This window comes from Pipistrellus hanaki, assembly GCF_964339955.1.
Source record: "Pipistrellus hanaki genome assembly, chromosome: 17".
In the NCBI taxonomy this organism is placed as follows: domain Eukaryota; kingdom Metazoa; phylum Chordata; class Mammalia; order Chiroptera; family Vespertilionidae; genus Pipistrellus; species Pipistrellus hanaki.
Window position 1 is genome coordinate 38,859,215 of NC_140519.1, and position 19,848 is coordinate 38,879,062.

A 19,848-nucleotide genomic window follows, 5' to 3' on the forward strand; every position below is an offset into this window, starting at 1 on the left:
GGACACAGGCCACACTGTTTTCTGGCTGTCCACTGATGTGTCTCTTCCCCCCAACAGAACAGGAGCTGCTTGAGGGCAGGAGCATGCTCCTCTTGTTGGCTGTAATTCAGATTTGATGGCTGTCGTGAGGTAGAATATGCCAAGGACTGGAAGAGAGGTGAGGTTACATCCCTGATCTTCGTTAGCTCTGTACTCCCTCCCTCCAGACTTGCATAAAAGAGAAATAAACTTCTATCTTTTTTTTTTTTTTTTGGTTTTGGTTTTTTTAGGGCTTTCGTCTTTAATTTTTTTTTATTCAAGAAAAACACTGATTAATACACTTATTAGTGAATTATTTTCTCATTTGCTTCTTCACCTGCAATCTATATTGTATCAATTCTTAGTTTTTCATATTTGATTTTTCAAGAAAGCAATCCTTTAAATTATATCATTTAAAGTACTTGACAAATCTGAGGTAATGTGACACTCAGGTAAAGCATTAACAACATCCTAAGCCATCTGCCCTTTGCAAACAGATACACAGAAAGGCCATGTGATAGATCACATCTTTCTAGGTCACTCGACATCCTGAAACCCTTTCCCATCTGCGGCGTATGTGCCAATGAAGTTACACATCTGAGATTCAGCAACATTCTTTGCATTATTCCGCAGAGGCTGCCACACAAAGAACCACAGGCCAATGGCTCAAGCGGCAGGCATTTATTTTCTCATAGTTATAGAGGCGAGAAGTCCATGATCAAGGCGTCAAAAAATTTAGTTTCTCGTCAGAGCTCGGCATGGCTTGTAGGCAATTGCCTTCCTGCTGTGTGCTGGGGGCGGGGTGGGGGCAGTTCTAACCATGTTTCTCTTAAAACAAAAAACAAAAAACAAAAAACAATTTATTGATTTCAGAGAGGAAGGAGGAGAGAAAAAGAAACATTGATGATGAGATAGAAATTTCAATGATTGGCTGCCTCCTGCACCCCCCCCCCCCGCCCCCACTGGGGATCAAACCCACAATGGGCATGTGCCCTGATTGAGAATCAAACTGGGGACCTTTTGGTGCATGAGATGATGCTCAACCAAATGAACCACATTGGCCAGACTAACCACATCTCTTCTTAAGAGGACAATAATTCTATCATATTGGGACCCACCTTATGATTACGTATAACTTTCATTACTTCCCGAGAGATCCATCTCTGAATACAGCCACATGAGGTCAGACCTTCAACATAGGAATTTGAAGGAGCCCAACATTAGGGCCATAGCACTCTGAAACTGGCTTCCGTGTTGCCTCAAACAAGGCAGACTGGGAAACCGCTAGGAAACAGGAAGAGGGGCAGAAGGGCGCAGTGATGGCAGCCGTTGGATGGCTCTGCTGCTGGAAAGGGGAGGCCTGCCCTCTGCACAGCCCTCGCCTTGCCCCCACGTCCCCTCCCTCCAGGCTTCTAACCTGCTGTAGAAGCCACAATGCACATGTTAATGCAATGTGAGCCAAGAATACGGATTGCTTACCTTCCCAGGAGCCATTGCCTCTTCCTCAGCAACAGCCCTTGGTCCCCTGACAGCCCCCACGTGGCCCACGAGGCCTGGGTGGATGTGGCACTCGTCTCGAAGGTTAGCAACGGGTCTCAGCCCGAGCCAGTCAGTGTATCTCATTTCCTCGGCTGCAAAGATTGGACACGTGATCAACACCGATCTAATTGGAATGCGCCATCCAAGTTTTGTAGGAGCCTTTGGAAAAACAACTTTTCTATTTGTACCAGCTCTGATCCTTAAGAACATGACGGTGGAAAACCACAGCCTATGGCATCACCACAAAGACAGACCCTTCTCCGAGGATGTAGGCAACTTCGGGAAGGCTGGCCTGGATGGTGGAGGAAGAACAAGCCAAGCTCTTCTCGACATCAAGTAGTAGGCCCAGCGTCGGGCGGTGCTGAAGCCGGTCCGGCCTCTAAGCTACGTCAGTATGGCCTGTTGCTAGGGCTGCCAGAGAAAGTATAGACATCCACTTAATCCTGAAAGTCAAAAACCAAAAGACAATTTTATATTATGTCACGTTCCAAGCATTGCATGGGACATAACTTACACTAACACACGATTCTTCGTTTAGCTGAAATTGCCATTCAGCTAGATGTCCTGCATCTTTATTTACTAAATGTGGCAACCCCACTTGTAACCAAAACCTATTAGAGATGGATGGCAAAACACAGCGTTGCTGAGAGGGTCTGAGACGTCTGCTGTTTTGGTGAACTGGTGTGAGGAGTCCCTGGCTCAGCCTCGATGAGACAGAACAAAGACGGAGGATGTTGTTACCAGCACTGCTTTCAACACGGGTGTCACATGTTGGTGTTCACAGTGCTCATGTGGGTGGGTGAGTGGCAAGAACACTGGGGTCTGAGCTAAGCCGAGGATCCGCAACCCCTGGGAAAGCCCAGAACTAAGACATACACAGGAATGAAGATCAAGGTTGAAATGCAGTTGAGACACATCAAAAAACACATTCACTTGTGTTCAACAGTATAGGCAAGGAAGGGGGAAAGAGAGGCAGAGAGAGAGAAAGAAAAGTAGCAATTGAAATAATATGGATCGTGAGGGCAATGAGTGACCTGACCCCTCCTCCGCTGACCTCTCACCGGGCAAGCATCTCCCCAGGTTGAGTGTAACTCAAAGGTCCAACTGTTTAGCAACTAGCACACCAGGCTGCTGTTTTCCTGCTGAAGGTCAGCTAGGGCTCAGTTTGAAGCATTGACTTTAGCCCTTAACTTGTGCATTAGAGGTCACGCCTTAGTAAGTGAGAAATGAGGCCAGCGAGCAAAAACCAACCATCAACAGATACCAGAGGTCAGAGGGCACAGGGGCAGAGAGGGGTGGGAAGGGCCATCATCCAGGGCAAGCTAAAGTGAGTTCAAGGGGCTGGATCGACAGCCTAGTTTTGCAGTGCTGTGCCCACTCCCTGCCCCCTCCCTTTCACACCCCGTGTCACTCTCTAGGCCAGTGGTTGGCAAAATCATTAGTCAACAGAGCCAAATATCAACAGGACAACGATTGAAATTTCATTTGAGAACCACATTTTTTAAAACTTAAACAACTTCTAACGCCGCTTCTTCAAAATAGACTGGCCCAGGCCGTGGTATTTTGAGGAAGAGCCACACTCAAGGGGCCAAAGAGCCTCACGTGGCTCGAGAGCTGCAGTTTGCTGACCACGGCTCTAGAGAGTTCCTGGGTTCTGGGAGCCCTCCCCTCAGGCTGACTGCTCTTGCCTCCAGTGTCCCAGCCCCGGCTGAGCAGCGGGTGGTCTGGGAAGCTATTTACACATCCCGAGCCAGTGTTGCAGATTCCGTCAGCGTTTCTCAAAGTATGTTCCTCAGGTCACCTGCATCCGAATCAGTGGTTGTACGTTGTGTTTTTTGCTTTGTTTTGTTTTGTTTTTTTAGGACCAGAGCATATTCTTGGGCCCCTTCCTGAATCACATTCTCTGGGTATGGGAACCAAGAACGATGGCATTGCCCTGCGGAGAGAAGCGGGCGAGGCACAGAGAGGCCTCCCTGGTGTCTGCTCTCCCTCTCCCTCCTCCACTCCTGTGGCCGCAGGCATGTCCGAGTGCTGCATCGCGGCCCAGACCGCGGTGGGCTCGGGGTATGACACACGGCACGGCGCCCTTGACATCACACCCTCAGACACACTCCGTTTTCTGTCAAGTACCTACACACTTTCTGTACCATCCGCTGGCTTGGAAACAATGCTCATGTAACGTTCACATCGGTAACGTATTTTTGAAAAATCTGACGTTGACTTATTTCTGCTCGAATAAATGAACCTTCCCATGGGACCGGCTCTTTGAAGCAGAGACGGGCGGGGAGAGCGGCGGGGACGGGGCCAGAGGCATGTGCCAGGGTAAGGCGATCCGCCCCTGTGCGCTCCGGCGGTTTCTGTTACAGAGAAGAGGCCCGCTTCTTCTCCCCTTCTCACGTCCACCACATCAGAGGGGGCGCTTCTGGTGATGGCGAGGGATGCCGAAGCAGACATTCCTCACGGTCTGACAGCACCGGCATTCTTGAAATAGCTGCGAGATTAAAAAATGCTTTGAGGATTTCCCTTCAAATAAATCTTGTACTATAACTTTTCTTTGTTCCTGGCAGGTGGTGGTGGTAGTGGTGAGGCAACATGAGAAACATGAAAGGGGTCCATCGATGGAAGCTTGCAAGGGGCCTCCATGACGAAGGTCACCCACCTGCCCATCTCCCATGGCTGGGACCTGGCGGTGCCCACAGGAGGGTGATGGTGGGCGCCTTGGACTGGCAGCTCCCAGGAGGGAGGCCTGAGCCCTGGTTCCGGTGCAGCTGGTGGCCCCACAGGTGCTTGGTGGACGTGGTGTCCAACGGGCAACAAGCAAACAATCAGCGCTGTCGGAAGGGCTCAGGCCGTGCACTCTGGTGCTGCGCCTGGCTGCGGCACTTGGCTGGTAGCACTTGGGAGAGCAGGAGGAGTGATGCTGACTCACCACCCAAGTGTCCTGACGTGAGGAGTTTCCCGCAGGCGGGGAGAGCTGCCGTGTTACTCACGATGGGCCACTTTCTCCTGCGGCTGCTCAGCTACTCGCTGGCCCACCAAGGCAGTGCCTGAGCCCTGCTACCGCCTCCTGCCTCTCCCGCCTCACCACACAGAGGGGTCTAGCCGTGTGCTGCCCAACCTGTGTGCCCAGGAGAAGCACCAGGGGATCGTGTTAAAAATCAGATGCTGGCTCAGTGGATAGAGCGTCGGCCTGCAGACTGAAGGGTCCCAGGTTCGATTCTGGTCGAGGGCATGTACTTTGGTTGCAGGCACATACCCAGTAGGAGGTGTGCAGGAGGCAGCTGATCGACGTTTCTCTCTCATCGATGTTTCTAACTCTCTATCCCTCTCCCTCCCTCTCTGTAAAAAAAAAAATCAATAAAATATTTATTAAAAAAAAAAATCAGATGCTGACTCCATCGCTTGGCCCAGAGCTGAACCCCACGCAGAGAGCAGTGACGTAGCTGGTTCAGACCCAGGCCACACCGAGGGGCAGAAACTGGCCTTGCGTGGCCATTATCCTGAGAAGGGTGCCGTCTTTCTTCCTCTGGTGACAGCAAATCTTCAGTCTCCTTCCTGGAAAGGAGCCCAGTGATCGGGCGCCGCTGTCACTGCCACTTATTTCCCTCTCTGGCCCTCACAGCCAGGCCCGCGCTCACCCTCCAGCCCCGGTTCTTCCTGCCTCCGGTGCCTGGACCCTGAGCAGGCCCCCCCAGAAGAGCATTCAGGGGGCACAGAAGTGCACACAGACTTCTCGCCTCACCCCTCACCGGGGGTGGCAGCTCCAGCTGCTTTTCCCAGGGCCTGGAGGTGGGCTCTGCAGCCGCTCCTCCTCCTCCTCCTCCTCCTCCTCCTCCTCCTCCTCCTCCTCCTCCTCCTCCTCCTTCCTGGCGCTGTGGGCTTGGCAGCAGCAGCCACTCCAGATGAAAAGGGCCGTTTGCTTCTAAATGGCATAAATTGCTCTTTCTTTATTGCTCTCATAACAGGGGCTGCCCTAAAAGGGGGGGTGGGAGGTGGGGTGGAGGCCTCCCGGTTTGCAGCTTCTCCTGATTTCCACGCCTCGCTCAGTGCTCACAGCTCTTGAGAGCTCCCTCAATTGCAGCCTGCCTGAGTGGGCAACAGCGAGGGAGAATGGGGTGGGGGTGGAGGGTGCTAATTAGCCCAAAAAAGCAGGCTTGGCAAGAAGCCATAGGGAGGGGAATGTAGAGGGGTGTAAGGGGGTGTGCAGGGTGGGTGGAGGAGGCCTTGTAGGGTGGAGCAGCCTGAGCCGGCTTAGGGCTCGCTGAGGATGGTGGATGGTGACTCAGGCATCACAAGGGAACCTGCGTAAGGTGCAGTTTAGGCAGCAGCCGGTACCTGCCTTGAGTCACTGGTGCATGTTTACCGTGTCGTTAGAAGGAAGGCAGGAGCCATGGTGATTTCTGAAGAGGAAGAGACAGGTTGACGCAGACATGAAAGCTGTCAGGTGGGAATGAGGCGCGTCTGCCAGCTTCGCCTCCGGGATCTCCTGTTCTTTGATGAACGCGCAGAGGACGGGGCAGAGGCAGGTGGCTGTTGGGAGCCGCCCAGCTTGGTCAGAGCACGCTCCTGGGTGGGGAGGGGAGGGGGCAGATGGCTTCAGGCTGGGGGAGTGGCATTCGCTCCCTCTTGCAGGCCACCTCAGCTCACCGAGAGGCACCGGAACCTGTTCACTCTGGAACTGACTTCTAGAAGGCAGGGCTGGGCTGACAGGTCCTAGAAACGGGATAGGCCTGCCTTTCCTGCTTGGACCCTCCAGGCTGCCCTGCAGGCACACTCAGGGGCAGAGGTCTGGACTAGGGTCCTACTGGGGAAAGGGCCTGTAAAGTAGGTGGGGGTGTTAACATGTGTAAAGAGCTTAGGTCAGCACCCAGCCTAAGTGTGGAAATAATAGTTACAATGATCAGGAGATCCGATTCACTCTGGCAGTGCCCTCAAACCCACCGGGAGTGGAATGACACCCACCTGTCAGAAGTGGCCATCTTTCCCAGGCAGCTGTGAATCAGTCTCCACCACTCTGTCATCATCGATGCATTTTTAAAAAATATATATTTATTGATTTTTTACAGAGAGGAAGAGAGAGGGACAGGTAGCCAGAAATATCGATGAGAGAGAAACATTGACCAGCTGCCTCCTGCACACCCTTCACTGGGGATGTACCCACAACCAAGGTACATGCCCTTGACCAGAATCGAACCTGGGACCCTTTAGTCCAGCGTTTTTCAACCGCTGTTCCGCGGCACACTATTGTGCCGCGAGATGTTGCCTGGTGTGCCGTAGGTGCAGACAAGACAAGAATTTTATAATTTTTCACTATTTTGTTTACTTAATATTTCATAATAAAGTAATTATAAAATACTTTCTTTGTGTTTATTTGATTCCTATTCAAGAGAATTACTTTATATATAGTCAATATAGGCACAGAGTTAAATTTTTTAACATTTTCTAATGGTGGTGTGCCTCGTGATTTTTTTCATGAAACAAGTGTGCCTTTGCCCAAAAAAGGTTGAAAAACACTGCTTTAGTCCACAGACCGACGCTCTATCCACTGAGCCAAACTGGTTTCGGCTCATCAGTGCATTTTCTAAGAGTAAATATCTCCCACGAATTTATGTCTTTAAAGAAAACATGAAATTAGAATGGACTTGGAGCTGCTCTCTGAATGGTACAGGAAGTTAGTATGGCTAACGCTCTGGGACTTACCCACAATCCTTGGTGTTTGCTAGCTATGCCGTGACGCAGGTGGTGATGAGCATGTGATGAGCACGTGCACTGGAGCCACGCCGGCTGGGTTTTACTCCTGGCTCCTCCTGTCACCAGCTGTGTGGCCTTGGCCAGCTGACGACCTTCTTGACTCAGTTTCCTTATCTGTAGAAGGGGGAATAACAAGAGTCCCTATCTCAGAGGGTCGTGGTGGGGATTCAATGTGCTCATGTGTGCAGAGCACATAGCACAATGCCTGGCATGTGACGAGCACCCCTGGATGGCCACCCTTTGGAGATGCTGGGTGTCGCTGGTAACGTGTCTGCCAGTAGAAAGAAGACGCTAGGCTGTCTGTTGGTTATTCCATCAGTATGTTGGTTGATGAACTCAAAATCCCCAGTGCAACTGCACACAGAGAAATTTGGGAGAGGCTCTCAACTGTTCCAGGGTCGGCTCCCCAGGGGTCTGAAGCAGCAGCCTGGAAGGCTCCGGAGATGTAAAAATGTGGGTCGAAAGAGTACATGTTGAGCTGCTGCCTTGTGGCAATTCTTTTCTGGGTATGGAAGACTCTGACGCACACAAAACAGACACAGGCCTCCTCTCTCGAGCTTACACACAGAGGATGGGGAGAGACGGAAATTAAGCAAATGTCAGATGGATCTGGTGGGGGAAATGCCAGAAAGACACACAGGGCTGCGGAAGGCTGGAGAGAGCGACGGGGGATGTATGTTAACTTTTTGTACAGTCACCACATCTACAGTGTCCCAGACAGAGGACAGGGCTGCAGAGGCGGGTCCCAGGAACCGCAGGGGGGGGTCGTTGGACAGAGTGGGGTGAGGGGCGAGTTGTAGGCACGAAGGTCCAAGAAGCAGCGGAGAAGACGTTGGCTCTGGAACGTCCTGAATGAGTATTGCGAGGCACACAGACATACCTGCTCGGTCTCAAATGAGATGTTTCCCTCCAAGTGTCCACCACCCTGTAGGGCGAGGGAACCACCAAATCCCCCCTCTCCTCCCCCAGGCGGTTTGGTAGTTCCCTCTCTTGAGTCCCAGCTGTCTGGGTGAATGGACATCTTTGCTCTCTGCTTCTCAGGCCCGTGCTGGCTTCTCTGCAGTGCGACGGGGACCATCCGTCATCCTCTGTGAGCCCGCAGCCTCCCCTCAGTGCTGGCGCCGGGCCGCTGTGCTGTCAGAGAATGGGATGCGAGCCTATCCACAAAGCAAGGACGTGAGCGTGAGAAGAAGAGGAGAGATCTGAATGGAAGGACCAAACGGGGAGAGAGAGTTCCGGTGCACAAGCCTGGGAGGTGTGGGGTGATGGAGACAGCAGCACAGTACCTCTCACCCCCGCCCCAGTGCTTGCTCGGCCTCTTGAAGATGATGGCTTGTATTTCTGCCTCGGAGCGTCCCGTAACTTTTCTGATACGAAGTGAAGAGAACGGGCTGCGGGGGCTGATCAGAGAGCGTAGCAAACACAGCGGGGGCCCGTGTTCCTGCCCCGGAGGCTCACACCTGTGGAACGTGTCAGATTTGAAACTGGCACGCGGAGCCAGCGTGATGCGTACCCGTCCCTCCCACCCCCTGCACAGCAGAACATCTGATTAAAGACAAGGGCATTGTGCTGTTTTCTTTCAGCCTGTTCTTTGCTGACACAAACTATTCTCTGGTATCAAATGGAAACGATCAGAACTAGCACGGGGAGGGCCATTCTCGCTGTCTGGTTTGTATGCTCAGTATCCCCTGGTTTCCTGGTCCTTTGTAAGCTCATTTCTTTTAAATATATTTTATTTATTTATTTATTTATTTATTTATTTATTTATTTATTTATTTTTATAGAGAGGAAGGGAGAGGGACAGAGAGCTAGAAACATCGATGAGAAAGAAACATCGGCCAGCTGCCTCCTGCACACCTCCTACTGGGGATGTGCCCGCAACCAAGGTACATGCCCTTGATAGGAATCGAACCTGGGACTCTTGAGTCCACAGGCTGACGCTCTATCTACTGAGCAACAGTGGTTTCAGCAGCTCATTTTCTTTTAACACCCAAATGTAATAGCCCGGATTCTCGCTCTATGTGAACTGCAGAAAACCAGTTCCCTCCAGATATGTCTAAAGAGGTTGCCAAGCACTTACATTGCTACTCACATACCCTAGCCAGGGGTCCTCAAACTTTTTAAAGTGGGGGCCAGATCACGGTCCCTCAGAGAGCTGGAGGGCCGGACTATATGAACTACTAATCCCTACTGTAACACCTTGGCTGCGCTCATTGCCCAAAAAACCTGGCGGGCAGGATCAGACTCCCCTGGGGGCTGCATGTGGCCCGCGGGCCGTAGTTTGAAGACCCCTGCTCCTAGCATCCCGCCTCATGGCACCTTCCTCGGTTCTGCCTACAGCTGTCTCCTCACTCTTTTTTACTCTACTCCTCCCTCTGCTCTGCTCCAACCCCAGTGTGGGCCCTGCCCCTTCCTCTATTCTCCCCACCTAACTGCCTCCCGGAGCTGGTGTGTGTGGAGGCAGGGGTGAGAGTCAAAATAGTTAACAACTACAGTGGCCCAGGCAGTGGCCAGTCAGTCCTAAAGGATCATTGCTGTGTCGGGCATAATCCCTTGGGGTCTGGATCTGGGGAGGTTGCGGGCCCTGGGGCTGGGCCAGGCCATTGAGGCAGTGATGGTAGGGATTACCAGAAAGATTCTAACGCCGAGTGCAGCTGAATTGAACACGAGACCCTTCATTCCAGGGGCTGGTACTCTAACCATTGAGCCAAACCAGCTAGGGCTGGGATGACTTTTTTTTTCCCTCAACAGAAACCACTGTGTCCTCTCCCTCTTACTCTCCCAAAGGAAGAGAAGAGCGATCATCAATGGCTTGTGGTAGTTGCAAAAGGAACACCAAAAGCCAGCTTCACGCTCAGGAGAGAAGGCTGCGCCTCCTCCTCGGGGTTTTGGGGGCTCTGCACGTTCGGAGAAGCTTCTCTGGCAACAAACCATAGAAATGATCCATCCCTGAAAGTATAGGCTTTGAGGATGAGATTCTTACTAATAAGGCCATGTGGATTTCATTCTCAGGGCAGTGGAGAGCGAGGAGGAATGTAAACGTAGGAGAGGGGTGAGGTACTGTGGCCACTCTGGCTTCCCTTCCACTCCTCTGCAAGGTGTCCACTGCTCCCCGTCCCTGCCTCACCCCCACCGGATTCTGAGCCCCTCTCCTCAGACCCCTCGATTTCTAAGGTAACTTGTAATTATACGAGATAAATCTATGCACTGGAAGACTGTCATGGTAGTCAGGGCCTTCAGCCAAGAGCTGATGATCCGACTACAGAATTGTAGGCAATGGCCAGGGGTTGGAGTGAACTGATGTAACATTCTTTAATCATGGGCTGTTCTCCCAACTCTGATGACACACCTCACAAAGGATCAGACGGGTCTCCGAGGAATCCAAGCAAACACCTGGTGCCCCCTTTCCTGAGGGGGGACCCACAGCACCATCCCCAGGTGGAGGGCAGGGTTTGAATCCTAGAGTCTTAACAACAGCAGGGATCCTGGGGTTCCCCTGAGCCAGGGCCTACATCGCCCAGGGTCCTCGGAGGGCAGGCTCAAAGTGCTTCCTTTGTTATTATTAGATTTGAGTAATTGGCACCTCTCCATGTTTTCCATGTCTTCATCACCTCCTCAGAGGAGCTAGCGAATGGAGAAAGAGCCAGTAGGGACCAGGTCATCCACGAATCAGACATCTGGTTTTGGTGTCATCAGAGTGGTCTGGGTTCCATTGCCACGAGAAATAAAACCTAAACCCTTGAATGGCTGAGCTGAGATTCATGGCCTCATCTCCCTCTTAGTTTCCCTGTAGAGCTTCCAATCGCCTCTCTATCTTTGAAATCTTCTCACGTGGCTGCTGCAGCATGTCTTTAGAATTATAGAAACTTCAGTGCAAGATAAAGCAGCCCGAAGGAGCTGCCTGCAGGAGGAGTCGGGTGTTATCGGGTGCATCTCGGACTGCCCGGGTGTACCTGTCTGTCCCTCCCACACTCACCCTCCAGGCCCCTTCAAAACACCAGCCTCGACCTGGCACCGCAGGACTCCTTAAGCCACCCGTTTCGGCCAACCGTTCAGCTCCCGCTGACCCCATTTCCTGCCTGAGGCTGCCGAGGCCCCACCAGCGATGGTCCCGCCTGCTCTGTGACAACGTAAATGTCACCCTCCAATGTTTACCTGCTTTGAAGTTTCCCGGCCGCGGCCTACGAGCAAATGTTTCTGTCTGCATCGCACTCCTCCTCACGCCCCTTTCTGCGTGGGCCCGCGCCCTTCTTGCTGTGATCGCACATTTCTGCCCTCATGTCCTTTCGGGGGTGGGTCTCCTGTTGTCTTACTAGCAAAAGAGCAACAACCATGCCAACCCAGGACTTACGAGGACTCAGACACCCTGCTAAGCCCATTTGGGTAGATGAGCTCACATCACCTTCCCGCCGAGCATCTTGGGGGGTTGCAATCCTGAACCCCGTTTTACAAACGAGGCACGGAGAGGTGAGGGAACCCGCCCACGGTGGCCCAGCTGCTGAGAGGCGGAAGCTGAAGGACAGGGACTCACTCCTCCGCTGTCATGTTCTCCTTTGGCACCGATCTCCTCTGCAACTGCATTTAAACAGCACTTCCTGCTCGGCGCCCAGCACCGTGCCGGCCCTTGGGATTCAGGGATGGAGATAGGGAAACCCATGCCTCCGGTCGAGCTGAGGAGACACGTGGGCACATGATAACCCTCGGGGACACCCACGCCACAGAGCAGGGGGCAGAGGTAAAGGGTGGCCGGGGAGGAAGGGGCCCAAGAGCGGGGACAGGGATCTTGCAAGCTCTCCCAGGACCAGCCAATGCCAGGAAAGAGTGGCCGTGAATGTGCCAAATAAAATCCAGCTGCCCTGGATGGGAGCAAGCCAAGAAAAGCCCATGCCCCATTTCCTCTTCCCCCAAAAGAGGGAGGCTGGGAGACTTTTATTTTTTAACGCAGAGGAGGGGAGTGAGAGGGGCTGCTGAGCTCCGTGTTATTCTTTCCTTATCCTTATCGCCCAAGGCTGGCCGAGGACTCTGGTCTGTTTTCTTATCAGTGTCCTAGACTGGAGGGAGACCCCAGCAGCCTTGGTCTCCCCCACATCAGGACTGGTGCAGGGAGGCCCTTGGGGCTGTGATAAAACCTGGAGGCAGGGATTAATCAGGGGCCGCCTTGGTCCTTTGTCTGGGCTGCCAGCTCCTCTTGATAAGGCGGCACGGGGCCAGGGGCCCCTGGGTCCCAGGGTGCAAACCTCTGACGTGAGAGTCTGGGACCTTGGTTTTCTCACCTGAAAATGAGGCTGGTAATTGCCTGCCACTTTCCCGTCCTTGGGGGCCACAATGAGATAATGGATCTGACATTGCCTTAACGCAGTGGTTGGCAAACTCATCAGTCAACAGAGCCAAATATCAACAGTACAATGATTGAAATTTCTTTTGAGAGCCAAATGCTTTAAACTGTATAGGTAGGAACATTGTTATTAACTTAATTAGGGTACTTCTACGCTGGCCTTTGCTAAACACTCAAGGGGCCAAAGAGCCGGATGTGGCTCGGGAGCCTCTGTTGGCCGACCACTGTCTCAGCGGTTTAAAGATTTGCTACTCAGTGTGGCCCTCAGACCAGCAGCCTCAGAATCACGGGAGAGCTGGTTAAAAGTGGGGCCTCTCAGGCCCTGCCCCAGGCCTGCCCCAGGACTGCAGAAACTGAATCTGCATTTTAAGAACACTCCAGAAGCACAGGTGTGGAGAGCGGCTACACTGGACAGGTTCAAGCCTCAGACTAATGAGAGGCATGGTCCTCTCGCGGCAAAGCCAGGAGCAAGTCCCAGCGTGGAGGGCAGAGCCCTCCCAGCACAATGACAGCCAAAGGCTATGGTTATGAGCTTGAACCTATGGTCTGAACCTGAGGTCCCACGTGGCTGAGTCATGTGGGCTTCATAGAGTTCAGGCGCATGTAATTGAGTAGATTCGAACCCCACAGGAATGTTGTAAACATTTTTTTAAAATATATATATATATATATATATATATATATATATATATATATATATATTGTATATATATATATTTCATTGATTTTTTTTTACAGAGAGGAAGGGAGAAGGATAGAGAGTCAGAAACATTGATGCGAGAGAAACACTTGCCTCCTGCACACCTCCCACTGGGGATATGCCCGCAACCAAGGTACATGCCCTTGACCGGAATTGAACCTGGGACTTTTCATTCCACAGGCTGACACTCTATCCACTGAGCCAAACCGGCTAGGGCTGTTGTAAACATCTTGACCATGCCCTTTGCCTTGTGGAATCTGGCTATAAAATAAAGACTCGGTACTATATGTAATACTTTAAACAATAAAAAAATAAATTTCACAGGGAAAAAAAAGAAAAAATAAAATAAAATAAAGACTTGGCAAGACGGAGCGACCTGCAGTAATGGAAGGTCCAAGCAGCGGGGAGCCCCGAGCTCCCCAAAAGGGCCGCCTCCCATCCTGAGCACCCTCTGCTCTCAGGAGAGCCACTCCTCTTGGGAACATTCCCATGCAGACGGGAGCATTGAGTGTTTCCCTGAGACTACAACTCCCACCCTGTGGATCTGCCTGTCCCCGTGGGCATGGGGCCGGGGGGTGGGGGTGGGGGGTAATTTCTGGAGGGAACCCCACCCCGTCTGAGCGCTCCTCATGGTCAAACCACACCTAGAGCTTCCTAAACAGGCCCAGCTGTTTTGGAGGGCAGTGCCATGACGGTGACCAAAAGCCGTGGGAAGCAAACACCTCTTTCATCTTGTAGGCATTGATCCTGAAGAAAGGATGAAAGATTATACACAAAAGCTACAAGATCTGTCCGGCTCAGTGCTGCTTAGAAAGGGGGAATACTCTGGAACAGCCAAAATGCTGCTGCGATGGGAACCCCGTCAGCTGCGGGACTGTGGTAGGGTAAATATTGACACGAAGACATGTTTACAGTGCAGCTTTGTGTCAATGTTCCTTCCCCCTTTGCCCTCTTACTGCTGGTCTGAATTTCTGACATTTTCATAACGAATGTTGTTTTGCTTTTGTTTATTTATTTTTTTATTATTATTAAAAATAAAACCCATGGCTCTCCCCGTGCCACCCAGCGGACTTGGATGGGCTGACCCTGGTTGACCCTCCAGAGGTTACGCCCAATGAGTGTCTCTGGCCCCGAGTTTCTCTCTGAGCTCAGACTCAGCCATTCGCCTGCCCACTTGGGATTTCCACGTGACCAGCCAGAAAGACCTTAAACTTCACATGTCCCCAGATGAATGCTCGATGCCCTCCTGCCCCAAGCTTGCTCTTCGGCCTCCCATCTGCTGAGTCATTCTTGATGCTTCTCTTTCTCATCCAGACCTGACACCCCTCTGCAACCTGCCATCGTTCTGTCATGGAGTCCTGTTGACTTGACCTCCAAATTCCTCACCGTGACCTGCCAGGCCTGATGCTCCAGCCCTGCCTCCCTCTCCTCCCCACCTAGTGTGACTCCCGTGCTTGCTTCCCTCAGCTCAGGGCCTCAGTCCAGAGGCTGAGAGGACCCAACCCTCCCCACTCAGGACCAGGGCACCAGCTGTTCCTCACCCTGCCCCTCTGCCTGTGAACCTTCTCCCATCCAGGTGTCCCACCTGAGAGCCACTTTTCTGGAGCGCTCCTCTCTGGTCCTTGTTCAAAAGCAGCCCGTCTGTGATTCTGTGTGAGGGCACGGGTTCTGTTCCTCTCGCCGTCTGTAATCACACAGACAGTGCTGGTGTGTCCACCAGAGCCTCTGCTCAGATGGAAATCCAGTGGGTTCTGTTCACTTCCTCTTATTCCTCATCTCCACAGAGGTGTCCACATCCCCTTGGTTTAGAGAGACAAGTGCCTGGTGGAGAGTTATGGGGCTGGGGATGGTGGGGCCCCCACTCAAGGGAAGCCCATCCTCTCCTTTCCCTGGTCCTCCCCATAGAATGTGCCCCTCTAGGACCTGGCTTACCTGGGATCTTAGCTGGGAGAGGATGCAAGCTGTATGGATCTGAGGATCATCTGTGGCCCCGACAGTCCTATTTCCTTTTGTTGTTTTTGCTAGGTGTCCCAGAGAGAAGGAAGATGAAGGCAGAAACACAGAAAACAGGCAGATCCATACTTGCCATATAATCCTGCCCCATCCCTTTTTGCTTGTGTGTTTATTGGTTTATCATTTGATACTCTGTACCTGATTGAACTGCACCCCCATCCTTACCCCACATTCTATCCACCTAGAACACATGTGTCAAACACAAGGCCCGCGGGCCAAATCCAGCCCGCCAGGCCTTGCAATGTGGCCCGCACCGCGCTGTCATCACTGCACTCCGCTGTCAGTTTATGACATTGTCAGTTTATGACTGTTCAGTAAACCATTCGGCCCGCGATTTAGGCTGGATTTTAGATTTTGGCCCCTTCTCTGATTGAGTTCGACATCCCTAACCTAGAACCTCAGATTGTGCCCCTTTGTGGAAATACTGACTTTACAGGTGTAATTGGTTAAGATGAGGTCAGACTGATTTTGGGTGAGTTCTAAATCCACTGTGACTGGTGTCCTCACAAGAAGAAAGAACTTTGGACACAGACACAGACACCCAGGGGGGAAAGCCATGTGAAGACGAGGCAGAGATGGGAGGGAGGCATCTACAGGCCAAGGAGGGTTGAGAATGCCAAGGACTGCCAGCAACCAGCAGAAGCTGGGAGGGGCGGGAGGAGTTTTTCACTAGAACCTTTGAAAGGACCACAGCCCCACCAACACCTTGATTTGGACTTCTGTCACCCACAACTGTGAACCAATTCATTCCTGTTGTTGTCAGCCACTTGTTGGTGATACTTTGTTATGGCTGCCATGGGAAATGAATACACACCCAACAAGACTCTAAGACCCTTGAGGGCAGGAGCCAGGTCTGTTTTGTCCACCATTGAGTCCCAGTGTCTAGCACAGTGTCTCGTGCACAAATGGTGAAAAATGAAATTTTTGACGATTGAAGGTAACTAAGCCTGAGCAGATGGGCAAGAGGGAAGCAAGAGGGCAGAGCCAGGACTGAAGTGATCTGTTTGGTCCCATGGAGAAACCCAGCAGCAAGAGAGTGAGAGATCGAACGTGGCTCTTCCTTCCCGATCTCACTTTCAGATGCTGAAGAGACTATTTTTGGTGAATGCAAATCAGAGCTGTTGGCCAGTGTCTTCAGCCCAAGGCCGCAAGAGCAGGCGCTGAGCATGAGTCACAGTCATAGGAGTTTATGTTGAAAGTCACCACACCTGACCTTCAAGCTCAGAGCAGACTCAGACTTGCCTGAGGGCCACCCCAGCGTGGCCACCAGTTCCACAAGGGAAGAGGCCCTCGGCCTTCCCTCCTCCGCAGCTAAGGAATACCGCCCCCTCCCATCTGCCGCCGATAGTCCTGCCGCTCTCTGGCATGGTTGACACCCACAAATCACAAGCTGTTGCTCTTGGCTAGCTCCAGTTTCTCAAATGAAGTAAGTGTGAGCCTGCCGTGCAGCCCGCAGAGTAGGGCTGCTGGGGCACGGTGCTCTCCCACATAGTGGGCGCTCCTTCTCACCCCGGGGGCCTTTGTGCGAAGGGGCAGGAAAGAGTTCTTCAGAACTGGTGGACTTTTCATTATTATTATTATTATTATTGCTTTTCCTGGTAATTGAGCCACAAGTAAGCAGCCACCAGCTGTCCACGGGTACAACATAGGTTGTCAAAGATCTGGGTTCGCCCTTGTTTTAGAAATCTCTCTGTGTGAAGAACACATTTCTCAGAGGTTCCATGAGGATTCAAGAAAAAAATAAGGAAAAGTAGTGTTAACCTGGGGTGGGACTCAGGGTGGCGTTTGGTTTTTCATTTCCCCAAGTGGTAGTTTTCTTCTTTAAATCTTTACATCCATGAAGAATGACTCTGAAGCCCTCAATAAAAGGAAGGAAGAAACCCTACGTTTTTGTCCCCACGCTGGGCAGGCTTTCTTGGGAGGTGGTGTGTGTGTGCCCCACACCCAGCACAAGAACTGCCGCACCTGTTGTCTTCTTGAACAACAACAAAAAAAGGAACTGAGAACATCACACATCTGATTCTGAAAACATCGGGGACCAAGGTGGATTCTCACTGAAGGTTTCGAAGGAAGAGGAGAAAGAGGTCAGAGACCATGCCACGTGGAGCAATCTTCTTGAAAACTGTCTTTAAACACGTCTTTCTTTGACCCCAGAGTTTCAACCCTTATAACGGCTGCTCCATCTCTCCCTCATCTTCATTTTCCCACTCCTTCCCCTCTCTCTTTTCAAACGTGTAGCCTCACATGCTCTCTTCCAGCAACCTCCTCTTTCCAGCCCTTCTGCTGTGTGAGAACCCTTCAGCCGTGTACCTCCCTCAGCCTCTCTTATTTGGCCTCTTCTGGGCCTCTCTGTCCTCTCTACCTGCCCCCCCCCCCACACACACACACACACGCAACCCAGCAGCTGAGCTCGCTGAACCAAGAAGATGTCCTTCCTTCCTAGAAAGCATGTGGTTTCCCCTCCCGAGCAGAAACCTTGGGTGGATATAAACAAGCACACCTTCTGATGCTGGGGCTTTCTTGCTGGTGCCATTTCATTCTCCCATCTCCTGTGAGGCTAGGGAGGTAAGGAGTGTGCAGTAGATAGCGAGGAGGGGGAGATGGCCAGGACTCCAGTTCCAACTCCATAAAAGGATCAAGGATGTATGAGATAGCCCTAGAGCCGTGGTCGGCAAACTCATTAGTCAACAAAGCCAAATATCAACAGTACAAGGAATGAAATTCCTTTTGAGAGCCAACCTTTTTAAACTTCTTCTAACGCCACTTCTTCAAAATCGACTCGCCCAGGCCGTGGTATTTTGTGGAAGAGCCACACTCAAGGGGCCAAAGAGCCGCATGTGGCTGGCGAGCTGCAATTTGCCAACCACGGCCCTCGAAGATTTTTCCCATTGGTTTTTAGAGAGAGTGGCAGGGAGCGGGAAGACACAGAGAGACAGGAGAGACACACTGATGGGTTACCTCCCACATGCGCCCAGACCAGGGCTGAGGATAGAACCTGCAACCCAGGTACGTGCCCTGGCCTGGAAATCAAACCCGTGACCCTTTGATGCACAGGCCAACCACTTAGCACACTAACCACTTAACACACTGACCAGGGCCCGTTTCTTCCCATTTAACCCGAGGAAAACGAGAGAAATAAATGAATGTATCGAAGGCCACGCAGCCAACAAGCGAAGAACTTCAACTTGACCCATGGCTTTCCTGATTGCAAAACCCTTGTTCTGAAAACTCTCCCCTGCAGACTCTTGCTGAGAGAGGTTGGGGAGGTTGTCTGGAATGCACTGAGAAGCTCCACTGAGCCCTGAGTGGGGCGGGCAAGAAGAGGGACAAGACGCTGGGGGCCCTAGAGGCTCTGGCTGTGGTGGAGGATGGCTGGGGAGCACTCGGGGGGTGGCGGAGGTGGTGGGGAAGCACTGAGCTTGTTCACATGCATGAGTCACCCCCAAGGTGAGGATGAGTCAGAGGCTGGCCGTGCTGTTACGGAAGCAGTGGGCTGGTGCATATGCCACCCGGAGCTGCGAGGGCTGAATTTGCTCTCTCGCTGTGGATCAGGGAAAGCAAGTCAACTTTGGGGGTGACTTTCAAGTGGAAAAACATTTTCTCTGATGCCTGCAGGTGACTCTGAGGATTGTGGGAGAGAGGTGTGCTTCAGAGAACCTAACTCCGGATGCGCCCAACACCAGGATGTCTAACTGGCGGGAGAACCTAGCACTCCGTCTGCAGGCCGCTCACCAACGGCTAAGCAGCGCCGGGAGAAGATTTAAAATTGGTCAGAGAAGGAAGGCATCACAAAGAGAAATCAGGGGCCTCCGGGCAGATCTTGATGCCTGTAATTTGGGGCGCACTCCCAAGCGCCCCCACTCCCGCCCCCCCGAGTGGGAAAACACCCAGAACCGGTTTTGATGAGAGAGACATCGAAATGCAAAAACAGGAACCGCTGTAGAGTTCCGGAGGAGGAAAATGGCCCCTCTTGGGGTTAACACTCCTCCCTTCACTGTGGACCCAGGGGTGTGTTCCCCTGTGATGTTCAGGGTGTCTGGCCATGTGGGTGGAATGCTTTCCACTTTAGTTTCACCCTAGTATTAGTGATCCGGGTGTCATTGCTCTCCAAACACCAAAAGGTAAACTAGCAAGGGGTGCCCATTCATTCATGCAACCAAAATGTCCAAGAATGTCTTAGCAGCAGGCCTGTCTGTAGGCCATGTTCCATGTCATATAACGGTCCTTGGACTAGTCCAAGCGTCACAGTTGAGTATAGGAAGTCCTCATTAATAATACTGGATTATAGCTGAATCCGGTTTGGCTCAGTGGATAGAGCATCGGCCTGCGGACTGAAAGGTCCTGGGTTTGATTCCGGTCAAGGGCATGTACCTTGGTTGCAGACACATCCCCAGTAGGGGGTGTGCAGGAGGCAGCCGATCGATGTCTCTCTCTCATTGATGTTTCTAACTCTCTATCCCTCTACCTTCCTCTCTGTAAAAACTCAATAAAA

The 19,848-nt window shown here is 52.0% G+C and overlaps 2 long non-coding RNA genes across 2 annotated transcripts; both read right to left on the bottom strand.

The window, feature by feature from the left end:
* Positions 1–266: 266 nt before the first annotated feature.
* LOC311611989 lies at positions 267–6,081 on the bottom strand. The gene is made up of 3 exons (XR_014793193.1): positions 5,921–6,081; positions 1,498–2,000; positions 267–846 (listed from the first exon to the last, which is right to left on the bottom strand). It is a non-coding gene; the product is annotated as an uncharacterized lncRNA (long non-coding RNA).
* A 2,330-nt stretch (positions 6,082–8,411) lies between these two features.
* Positions 8,412–15,819, bottom strand: LOC311611987. Its single transcript, XR_014793191.1, has 4 exons — positions 15,747–15,819; positions 15,276–15,537; positions 14,929–15,164; positions 8,412–8,768 (listed from the first exon to the last, which is right to left on the bottom strand). It is a non-coding gene; the product is annotated as an uncharacterized lncRNA (long non-coding RNA).
* Between the last annotated feature and the right edge of the window lie 4,029 nt (positions 15,820–19,848).